This window comes from Gymnogyps californianus, chromosome 19, assembly GCF_018139145.2.
Source record: "Gymnogyps californianus isolate 813 chromosome 19, ASM1813914v2, whole genome shotgun sequence".
Taxonomy (NCBI): domain Eukaryota; kingdom Metazoa; phylum Chordata; class Aves; order Accipitriformes; family Cathartidae; genus Gymnogyps; species Gymnogyps californianus.
Window position 1 is genome coordinate 63,508 of NC_059489.1, and position 12,376 is coordinate 75,883.

The following is a 12,376-nucleotide window of genomic DNA, read 5'->3' on the forward strand; positions in this document are numbered from 1 at the left end:
GGGTTAGGCATCTTGATAAAAGTGAACATAGAAGGAAAATTCTTTGAAGTGAAAACATAGAGGACAGGTAGGAAAAAAGTAAATAATAGAGACAGAAAAATGCATGAAAGTGAAGACAGACACAAAAATTCACAAATGAAGACATTGAGAGGAAAAAATTAAAAAATAGTGAAGAAACCTGAATAGACGGAGACATAGAAAGAAAATTCTAAAAGCGATGGGGTACAGGACAGACAGGAAAAGTTTAAAAAACAGAAAGGAAATTTAGAAGCGACGGGGTACAGGACAGAGAGGAAAAAATAAAAAATAGTGAACTGGATAAAAGTAGACATAAAACCAAAATTTTAAAAGCGATGGGGCATGTGACAGACAAGAAATAAAAAATAGCAATAGGCAGCTTCATAAAAGTAGACATAGTGTCATGGTATAACCACAGCTGGCAACTAAGCACCACCCAGCCGCTGGCTCACTCCCCCCACCGGTGGGATGGGGGAGAGAATCGGAAGGGTAAAAGTGAGAAAACTCGTGGGTTGAGATAAAGGCAGTTTAATAGGGAAAGCAAAAGCTGCAGGCGCAAGCCAGGCAAAACAAGGAATTCATTTGCCGCTTCCCATCGGCAGGCAGGTCTTCAGCCATATCCAGGAAAGCAGGGCTCCATCACGCGTAAGGGTTACTTGGGAAGACAAACGCCATCACTCCGAACGTCCCCTCCTTCCTTCTTCTTCCCCCAGCTTTATATGCTGAGCATGATGTCATACGGTCTGGAATATCCCTTTGGTCAGTTGGGGTCAGCTGTCCCGGCTGTGTCCCCTCCCAACTTCTTGTGCACCCCCAGCCTGCTCGCTGGTGGGGTGGGGTGAGGAGCAGAAAAGGCCTTGACTCTGTGTAAGCACTGCTCAGCAGTCACTAAAACATCCCTGTGTCATCAACACTGTTTCCAGCACAAATCCAAAACGTACCCCCATACTAGCTACTATGAAGAAAATTAACTCTACCCCGGCCAAACACAGCACAGTTACAAAATAAGAATAGGGAGAAAAGTATGGAAAGACATCGGAAGACAATTTCAAAAGCAATGGGGTACAGAACAGACAAGAAACAAATAAAAAAGACAGACAGTAAACTGGTTAAAGTAGACATGGAAAGAAAAATTTAAAAGCGACAGGGTACAGGATAGACGGGAGAGAATTAGAAAATGAAGACAGTGAACTGGATAAAAGTAGCCATAGAAACACAATTTTAAATTGACAGAGAATAGTATAGACAGGGAAAAAATTAAAAAAGGACAGGAAACTAAATAAATGGAGGCATAGAAAGAAAATTTTTAAAGCACCTGGGTACAGGACAGAGAGAGAGGAATTAAAAAATAGGGACAGGGAATCAGATAGAGACATAGAAATGTTAAAAAGGGACAGGCTACGAGAAACATAGGAAAGAATTAAAAAATAGGAACAGGGATGAGAACAGAAGGAAACATTGAAAGAAAATTTGAAAAGTGGCAGGGTATACGGAAGAAAGGGAGGAATTAAAATTTAGGGAAAGGAAGCCAGATAAAGGGAATTGTTGAAAGAGAAATTAAATAGCGATGGGGTACAAGAAATATAGGGAGGAAGGAGAAAAACAAACAAACAAAAAAAAAAAACAGAAAAGGGAGCCGGATAGAGGGAAACATAGAAGGAATTTTTAAAAAGCAACATAGACAAGAATTAAAACATAGGGGCAGGGAGATGGATAGAGGACAACATAGAAAGGAAATTTAAACAGTGATCGGGTACAAGAAACACAGGCATATTAAAAAAAACAGGGACAGGGAGATGGATAGAAGGAACCATAATAAGAAAATTGTAAAAGAAATGGGGTACAAGAAACACAGGAAATAATTAAAAAACAGGGACAGGGAGATGGATAGAAGGAACCATAATAAGAAAATTGTAAAAGAAATGGGGTACAAGAAACACAGGAAATAATTAAAAAACAGGGACAGGGAGATAGATAGAAGGAACCATAATAAGAAAATTGTAAAAGAAACGGGGTACAAGAAACACAGGAAATAATTAAAAAATAGGGACAGGGAGATGGATAGAAGGAAATGCAGAAAGAAAATGTAAAAAGCAATGGGGTACAGGACAGAGGGAGGAATTAAAAAATAGGGACAGGGTGCCAGAAAGAGGAAAAAGTAGAAAGACAAATTAAAATGCAACCAGGGTACAAGAAACACAGGGAAGCATTAAACAATAGGGAGAGGGAGCCGCAGAGAAACATAAAAAAAAATTAATAGGTGAAGCGCTACAGGGCAAATTTGGCAGAAGAGTAACAAGTTTTGGGGAGCCAGACGGGTAGGTGGGCTGGTGGAGAGGGAGACAGAAGCAGGGACAGGCAGGGAGGCAGGCAGAGAGAGATCTGGGGAAGGGCGGCAGAGATCGACGGGTATGCACACGAGAGAACGCCTGAGTCACCACAGCTCCCGGCACCGGCAGGAGACCTTCACCGCCCCAACGCTTTTCTCTCTGCCTCCGCAGCAGGCGCCTCGATGCTCCTCCACCACGAGGCTTCCCAGAAGGTCACACGTGCAGCCGATGGAGGCAGCGAGCTCCCAGCACCGTGTGCTGGTGGTCTGCTCTGTCGGGGATGGCTCAGAGGGATCCTTCCTCACCGCAGGGACTGGCCATTCCTTGCTGGAGGCAGCTGCCTGTGCAGGACCCCCTTGGATTCCCTCCTCAGCCAGTTCCCCTTCCTCAGCTCCCTCAGGCAGCCATGCCCAGGCAGCCCCCTCTCCAGCTAGAGCCCCTTCCCACAGCAGGGCCAGCCCCATCCTCAGCCTCACTGGCCACACCTGGGGCTGCCCCAGCTCCAGCCCCAGCTGGGGCCCATCGGGAACAGGGGCCATTGCCAAAGCCCCACAGCACATCACCCCCTGCCCTGCTCCTGTCCACAGCCAGGAGCTCTGCACCCAGGGGCTGCAAACACAGCCAGGGGCACAGAGGAGGCAGGAAAAGTTTGTTCCTTAAGGCACATAAGAAATCCCGGCAGTGAGCTGGCTACAAGGCTCAGTGCCCAAAGGCAGCAGGACAGAGGGAGAAAAGGGAAGAGAAAAGCAGGAGGAAGGACAGAGGTGTTATTTCTTTTCCCTGACTTCTGAAATGCAGACAGAAAGGCCACATTTAGGAAGGAGACATTGCTTTATTTGATAGTGTGCAGAATCGGACGCTCGGGGGAAGTTCCCGAGTATAGTTCAGGACTACACTGAGAGGGATCCTTCCTCACCCGGAGAGGCAGGCTGTCTCTGTCTGCAGCTGGAGGCTGCTGCTGGCTGGATCCCTTTTATTTTATTCTTCAGCTGCTTTCCTTTTTTCTGGCCTCTCCAGCTTCACCCCCGGCAGCTCCTGTCCACAGCCAGTAAGCGCTCGGAGAAGGAGGCCAAAGGCAACCCACCCAAACCTGAGCGAGATGCAGTCCACAACATCCCCGGGGAGGAACTGACAACCGAGTCCTCAGCGCTGCCTCTGGGAGAGGGAAAGAGCAAGCAATTGTTATCCACAGGGCTGACTGTAGCTCTCCTCAGGCAGGAACCCCTCCTTCCGCAGGAGCTTCTGGAGGCACCGCTCTTTCCCCGGACTGATGCTAAAGGCACCTGCATGGATGGAGAATAAAGCCTATTGGAGGGGCAGCTTGCTGCCATGAGGACCGGGTTTGGGAGCAGCCTGTGGCTACGGGCCAGGCTTCAGGAGAGGTGCTGGAGCTGGGGGCAGCTGCATGGGGTGAGCGGGGCTGGAGGAGTTTTGTTGAGCTGGGGAGGCACCCGGCGCCTTTTCCAGGGGGTGGGAAGGCCTCCAGGTCCCCCGAGGGGTGGGGGCATCCATCTCCTGCCCCTCTTCCTGCTTCCTCTCCACCAGCTCTCAGAAAAATCCACGGGACCTGCTGTCTCGGGACCTGACTCCAACTGACCATCAGCCTGTCGGCTGGAACCATCCTTGCAGCTTGTATGCACTCTCAGGCAGGCATGCCCCAGCAGCACCATCCCCGGGGGCTGCAGCCCTGTGATACAGAGGGGCCATCCCCATCAGCCTCACTGGCCCCCTGGGGCTCCTCCAGCCCCAGCCCACAGCTGCAGCCATGGCCCCTTACACCCACTAGGTAACGTGCTCCCCTGGACTCTGTGACAGCCACTCACCAAGCAAAGGACTACAAAGACAGCCATGAGCACAAAAGAGACAGCGAGTGTTTATTCATTAATGTCTATAAGTCCCGGAGTGAGTCTGCTCTGGGGCTCGGTGCCCGTACGCTCACCCTTCCCCCGGGACGACTCGGCAGTCATTACCGGAGCAGTGGATACAGAGAACGAAAATACAGCGATGGGGAGCAAGACAGAGGAACAGAAAGAGAAAAATAGAATGAGGGAGAAGGACTGAGGAACAAGGAAAGAAACGGGTACAGGGAAAAGGACAGTGAGATGGAGAAATCAATAAAAAAGGGATGAGGAGCCCTGCAGGGACGTGCCGGAAGAAAAACGGGGTCAGGGAGCAGGACAGAGGGAAAGAGAGAGAAATTGAATGAGAGGAATAAAGGAGGCGGGAGGGAGAGAAAAAAAGACGGGGAACGAGCCAGAGGGATTGAGGAGGGAAAAAAGACGCACGCAGATGAGAACAAGAAGATGGAGAAAGATTCAACAGTGATGGACTGCAGGATGAGAAAAAAAGGCCAGGGATCAGGACAGAGGGGAATAATGGGACAGCGAGCTGGGCAGGGGGATATAGCGAGAAACGATGGGACAGGCAGCAGTATGGAGATATCCAGACAAAAAGTCAGGGGGAGGACAGAGGACAGAGAGAATAAGAGAAAAGGGATGGGGAGTGGGGCAGAGATGGAGAAAGAAACATTAGAGACAGAGAGAGGAGGAGAGTGATGAGACTGAGGCAGAGAGATGGAGAAAGAAAAAAAAAAAAATATTGATGGGTAGCAGGCCAGAGGCACAAGGGAAGACAGGAGGAAGGACAGAGGGATATAGAAAACAGGTGAGGGACAGGGAGCCAGAAAGCTGGATACTGCGAAAGAGAGAGGGACGGGGAGCAGGGCACTGGGATAGAGAGACAATGAGAGCAACAGAGAGAATGACAGAGAGATGGAGCACGAGAAAAAACAGAGACGGAGAGAGGGACAGACAGGTGAAGCAGTAACAGGGACAGGGAGCAGGACAGAGGAAGAGAGAGAGGGACAGGTAAGATAACAGATAATTGGAGAAAGAAAGGAAAGGGAACAGCACAGAGGGTCACAGCAAAAAAGAGAGGGGTGGCAGAAAGAGAAAAATAAGACGAGGGAGAAGGACTGAGGAGCAGAGAGAAAAAGGTACAGGGAAAAGGATAGAGACGGAGAAAACAAAGAAAGACCGGAGGCAGAACAAAGGAAAAGATCAACAAGGACAGGGAGCAGGACAAAGGGATGGAAAAGGAAAAAACAGTGATGGCAGCAGGATAGAGGAAGAGAGAGAAAAAGAGCAAGAAGAGCAAGAGAAGGAGGATGACGGAAGGATGCAGGGAGAAAGACCAGGACACATAAAAGGGGGGGTTGGGGGACACATGCATCAGAAGGGTAGAAAGAGAGGGATGGGGAGCGAGACAGCGTGATGGAGACAGAGGGAGAGAGGGAGTGGATTGCAAGGATACAGAAAAGCAGAGGTACAGGGAAGAGGAAAGAACAACAGAGAGAGAAAGGGGAGGATAGGGAGCAGGAAAGAGAGACGGAGAACGAAAAAATAGCGACAGGCAGAAGAACAGAAATGTAATGCGCGAGCTGTCACACGTAAAGTAATCTTATCTTGTATGTATATAGACGATTACAAAAGGATGGCTGATCGCTTCAGGATGTTCTGAAGGCCGGTATATTTGGTGCATCTTGAAGGAGGATGCAAACAGACAGTGGTTAGTCAAGTTTACTTAGATAACTTTGAAACAGACTCAGCAGTATTGTGGAGTTAAGTTACCCTTTAACGAACTGTCTCCTTAGAATACTTAGAATCACACCCATGAACCTAGAAGCCCCTTACTCAGAAGCCCCTTCCTCTCCAAGCACGTGTGGTAGAAAAAGGAAACTCTGTACCTTTAAATGGGACCGAAGACCACCGGGACCGATAAGAATCTTGAAAGATTACATGTAAACAGTATTGTCCCGATAACAAACGGTCAAACAGTATAAAACATCCACCGTGCGTTAACCGGGTGCACGAGCTTTGTGGAATTACCACCTAGCGCCCATCTTTGCGCAAACGTGAAATAAATACCTCGGCTCTGTCTGTGAGATTGGATGATCGCACACCGGGTAAAAGAACGCCCATTTTGGGACAACAGAAATACAGAGAATAAAAAAAGTACTTCTAGGGAGCAGGACAGAGGGATAGACCAAGAGGAAAAAAATCAACGGGGAGAAGGACGGGTAACACACAGCGGGACACCAGGGGAGCAAGAGGGAGGGAACAAAGAGCAGGACAGAGGGATGAAGAGAGAAAAAAAATAGGGACAGGAAGAAAAGCAGAATAACCAAGAGAGGAGAAAAAAAAAGAAAGGGAACCGGACAGAGATGGGCAGTGGGACAGAGAGATGGGGAAAGAAAAAACAGGGACAAGGACAGGGACAGAGGGGTAGAGAGGCAAAGAGAGGGACGGGGACCAGGACACTGGGATATAAACAGAGAGGGACAAGGAACAGGACACGAGATTGCAGAGAGACAGGTACAGGGAAGTGACAGAGAGAAAAAGAGCGGGGCAGGGGGCAGGTCAGAGAGCTGGAGAAAGAAAAAATACTGCTGGGGAGCAGGACAGGAGGATAGAGCCGAAAGAGATGAATGGGAAGCAGGGCAGTGGGATGCAGACAGCAAAAATAACGATAGGCAACAGGACAGGGGGACTGACAGAGAAGTAAGGGACAGGGAGCAGGACAGAGGAGTGGAAGGGAAAAATACCGATGAGCAACAGGACAAAGGGACGCAAAGAAAAAAAAAGGAGGGAAAAGGAAGAAAGGAGAGAGAGAGAAAGATGGGGCTAGAGCACGGGACTTGGAGAGACAAAAAGTGGGACAAGGAACAGGACAGAGGGACTGGGGGTGGGGCGGCGGAACCAGATGCAGATTAAGACAAAGAGACGGAGAAGCGGCGGGGGGGAAAAACGATGACGGGCTGCTGGACAGAGATGGAGCAAGAAAAAGTAGGGCCAGAGCAGGGAAGAGAGAGGAAAAAAGGGACAGCTGGCTGGACAGGGGGATATAACTAGAAACAATGAGACAGGCAGCAGGACAGAGGGATAAAGCCAGAATAACCAGGGAGAGGAAGCAGGACAGATGGACAGCGGGAGGAAAAAAGGGCAGGGAGCAGGACTGAGAGATGGAGAAAGAAGCATTAGGGGCAGAGGGATAGAGAGTGGAAAATACAGGTTAGAGGAAGGACAGAGGGACAGAGAGAGAACGAGAGGGCCAGAACCCAGACAGAGAGCAGGAGAAAGAAAAACCAGTGACAAGCGGCAGGCCAGAGGCAGGGGGGCAGGGGGAAGGAAGGACAGGAGGAAGGAGAGAGGGATACAGAAAGCGAGGGAAAACAGGGAGGAAGAAAATGGGATACAGAGAAAGAGAGGGATGGGGAGCAGGGCACTGTGGTAGAGAGCAAGCGAGAGCAACGGGGAGAATGACAGGGAGATGGAGCCAGAGAAAAAACAGGGACTGAAAGCAGGACAGAGAAATGGAAAAGGAAAATTAGGGATGGGGACCAGGACAGAGGGGTGGAGATACAACAAGGGACACAAGTATAACGACAGAAAGAGAGAGGGGGAGAGGGAAGGGGGGACGGGGAGCGGCACAGCGGGATGGAGAAAGAAAAAGACAGACGGGGAACGGGGCAGAGAAATGGACAAAGAAAATACAGTGATGGGGAGCGGGGCAGAGGACTAGAAAGAGAAAAATAAGACAAGGGAGAAGACCGAGGAGCAGAGAGAGAAAGAAAGGTAGAAAGAAAAGGTCAGAGAGGTAGAGAAATAGGGACAAGGAGCTCTGCAGAGAGATGGAGCAAGAAAACGTAGGGTCGGTGAGCAGGACAGAGGGATAGAAAGATGGGGGGGAAGGAGAGGAAGAACAAAGGAGGGACAAAGACGGTGACAGGGCGCAGGACAGACAGAGAGAGAAAAAGGACAGGGACCAGGACAAAGGGATTGAGAAATAAAGAACGGGTCAGATCTGTACAAAGAGACCAAGAAGGGAAAAAAAAACAGCAATGGGCTAGAGGACAGAGACAGAGGAAGAGAAAAAAGGGCCAGGGAGCAGGACAAAGGAGGAGAGAAAGGAAAAAAGGAGAGCCGGCTGGGCAGGGAGGTGTAGCAAAAAAACAACCGGACAGGCAGTGGGAAAGAGAAATAAAGGCAGAAAAAACGAGAACAGGAAGCAGGACAGAGGAACGGTGAGAGGAAACAAAGGGCAGGGAGCAGGACAGAGGTGGAGAAAGAAGCATTGAGGCAGAAGGATAGAAAGACAACAGAGACAGGAAGAAGGATGGGAGATGGGGGGAAGAAGGACAAGGAGCAGGACAAGGTGATACAGAGAGAGAAAAAAGGGACAGGGAGGCAGGACAAAGTGAAAGACAGGCAAAAATAAGAGACAGAGCAGGACAGAGATGGAGGGGAAAAAGTCTAGGATGGGCAGCAGGACAGATAGCTGGAGAAGGAAAAAAAAGCGCTGGGCTGCAGGACAGAGAGGGACCAAGAAAAAACAGTGACAGGGAGCAGGACAGAGTGACAGAGAACAAAAAAACCAAAGACGGAACAGGACAGAGAAATGGGGGGGAAGACAAGGAGAAGGACAGAGAAACAGAGAGAGACTGAGAAGGATAGGGAGCAGGATAGAGAGACGGAGCAAGAAAGGGAAAAGGGATGGGAGGCAGAACAAAGGGAAAGAGAGACAAGGACAGGGAGCGGGACAAAGGGATGGAAGAGACAAAAAATAGCAATGGGCTGCAGGACAGAGATGGAGGAATTAAGAAATAGACACAGGGAGCATGACAGAATGACAGAGACAGAAAAAAGGGACAGAGAGCAGGACAGAGGACAAAAACAACTGCGATGGGCAGTGGTAGAGAGATATGGAGAAAGAAAAAAATACTGAGGAAGAGAGAAAGGAAAGAAGAGCCAGCTAGCTGGACAGGGGGATACAGTTAGAAAGGATGGGAGAGGGAATGGGACAGAGAGAGACAGGCAGAAAAGATAGCAAGATGAAGCAGGGCAGAGGGACAGCAAAAGGGGGGGGGCGGGGAAGGGGACAGGGATCTGGACAGAGATGGAGAAAAAAGCAGCAGGGATGGAAGAAAAGAGACAGAAAAAGCGACAGGGAGCAGGGCAGAGAAAGAAAAATCAGGGCAGCGGCAGGATGGAGATGGAGAAAAAAAAACTGGGATGGTCAACAGGACAAAGAGGAATAAGAATACAGGCAGGGAGTGGGACAAAGGAATATAGCGAGAAACAACAGCACAGAAAGCGAGACAGAGCGACAGACAAGAATAATGACAACGAGAGAGAGAAAGACAGAGACCGTGAGAAGCACAGGGGGTCGGAGAAAGAAAGAGAGGTATTAGGAGCCCTGCAGAGACATGGAGAATGGAGAAAAAAGGGGCAGGGAGCAGCACAAAGGGTCAGAGAGAGTAAGAGATGAACAGGAAGGAGGACGGGGACAGTGAGATACAGAATGAGAAAAAAACCCAGCGACAGCGAGCAAGACAAAGGGATGGGGCGGGAGGGGAGAGAGAGAAGGCAGGGACATGGAGTGGCATGTACAAGCACAGAGAGGAAAAGAACACCAGGGAATGCGCCAGACAAATTGGGGGGGGAAAAGAGACGGATGCAGCTCAGGACAAAGAGGTGGAAAAGGAAAAAACAGTGATGGGCTGCAGGACAGAGATGAAGGATGACAAAAAGGAAGGAGAGAGAACAGGACAAAAATGCAGGGGGAAAAACAAAAGGGAGTGGTAGAACAAGAGAGAGAAAGGGAAAGAGGAAGAGGAAGCAGGACAGAAGAATAGAGAGAAGAGAAGAGGTACAAGGAAGCAAAGAAAATCACAGCAGCGTGGGAAAGAGAGGGTGCCAGGGGAGGGACAGGGAGGGACCGGGACACAGAAGAGGGGCGACAGGGCCCCAAGGGCCCGGTACTCACTGCAGTTCTTGCTCTCGGCGCTGCCGGGAGAATTTGACAGTTCAGACACTTCTTTCTCCGTCTCTCCTCCCTTTCTCTTCTGTAATTCTGGTTGCTTGGCTGTCCTCCACCTGAGAGAATATGTGGTGTCTTATGAGACAAGGCTTCCTAGACATGTAGCCTCGCTCACTCACACGCGCGCTACACAGCCATACCGCACTTCGGGTTACGCATACAGACCCCGCGGTGCACGTTGGCAGTCTGGCCTGCTGCGGACTACGAAGAGGGATCCTTCCTCACCCGGAGAGACAGGATCTCTCTTGCCTGCAGCAGGAGGCAGCTGCTGGCTGGATGGCCTTTGATTTCTTCTTCTTCTTCACCTTTCTCTGGCCTCTCCAGCTTCAGCCGCAGCAGCTGCTGTCCACAGCCAGTAAGCACTCCGCCTGTCCCTTTTCGCCCCCACACCATGAGGAGAGCGAGGCCCAGCAGACACAATCCATGCAAGCCTGAGGCGGGTGCAGTCAACGGCAACCCCTGGGGAGGAACGGACAACCGCGGCCTCAGCACAGCCTCTGGGAGAGGGAAAAAAGAAGCAGGGACTGTTATTATCGTAGCTTGCCCCTGGCCGGAGCCCCTCCTTCCGCAGGGGCTTCTGGAGACGCATCGAGGGCCAGCTTGCAGCTGTCACGACAGGGCTTGGGGGTGACCTGGGGCTATGGGACAGGCTTCAGTGGAGGTGCTGGAGCTGGGGGCAGCTGCACGGGGTGAGCGGAGCGGGGGGAGGCTCGGGGGGAGCTCTGGCGACTTGGGGAGTGTCCTGGTTTAACCTGGCAGGCAGCTAAACACCACACAGCCATTTGCTCACTCCCCCCCCCACAGTGCGATGGGGGAAAGAATCAGAAAAAAAAAAGTAAAATTTGTGGGTTGAGATAAAGTTAGTTTAATAGGACAGAAAAGGAAGGGAAAATAATAATAATAATAATAATAATAATAATAATAAAAGAATTAGAATATATAGAACAAGTGATGCACAATGCAATTGCTCACCACCCACTGACCGATGCCCAGCCAGTTCCCGAGCAGCGGCTCCTGGCCAGCTTTTCCCCTATTTTATATACTGACCATGACATCATATGGTATGGAATATCCCTTTGGCCAGTTTGGGTCAGCTGTCCTGGCTGCGTCTCCTCCCAGGTTCCTGTACCCCCCAGCGTACTCGCTGGCAGGGCAGTACGAGAAGCTGAAGAGTCCCTGACCACTGCTTAGCAACAACTAAATCATCAGTGTGTTATCAACGTTATTCTCATCCTAAATCCAAAACACAGCACTATACCAGCTACTGGGAACAAAATTAACTCTATCCCAGCCGAAACCAGAACAGGGAGGTGCCCAGCATCTGCGCCTGGGGAGTTGTCCTCCTTCTTCCCCGCTTCCCTTCTATCAGCTCTCGGGTAACTCCCTGGGCTGCCCTGACCCGGCTCGTCTCCAGCACACCGGGAGCCTGCCGCAGGGGGCAGTTTGAAGCTCCCCCTCCCGCCACCCCCGCGCGGCCAGCGGGCAGGAGACACCCCCGCACCCGCCAAAGGGGCTCGCTCGCCTCACCGGTGGCCTCGGCCCTCACCCGCCGCCACCGCCGGCAGGACCCGCGCCGGGCGCGCCGCCATGCTGCTCCCGGGCACTGCGCATATGCCGGCTACCGACGGCGCGCCGGAGGGGCCAGACCCGGCGCGCAAACGCCGGGCTGCAGTACCGCGCTGCGGCCACCAGGCGGCAGCAGCAGCGAGCGCCCGGCGGGCGGCGCTCGCCCCGGGGCGGCACCGGCGCTGCAGTTCCGCGCTTTGCGCGCCGAGCAGCCCGCCGGCACCGCGCACGGGGGGCGGCAGCGGCGTTTCCTTACCGGGAGGCAGCAACGAGCGCGGGGGCACCACCCCGCATGTATCGCACCGCAGTATCGCATTGCTGTTACCGGCGGACGGCAGCGTGGAGGATGAGGCACCACCGCGCATGCGCGGCTCCCGGGCTGCAGTACTTAATTTTAGTCGCCGGGCGGCAGCAGCGAGGACGGCAAACCTCGCCATTGCGCATGCGCGGCTCCCGAGCTGCTGTACCCAATTTTGGTCGCCGGGCGGCAGCAGCGAGCACGGCAAACCTCGCCACCGCGCATGCGCGGCTCCCGAGCTGCAGTACACGATTTTGGTCGCCGGGCGGCAGCAGCGAGCACGGCA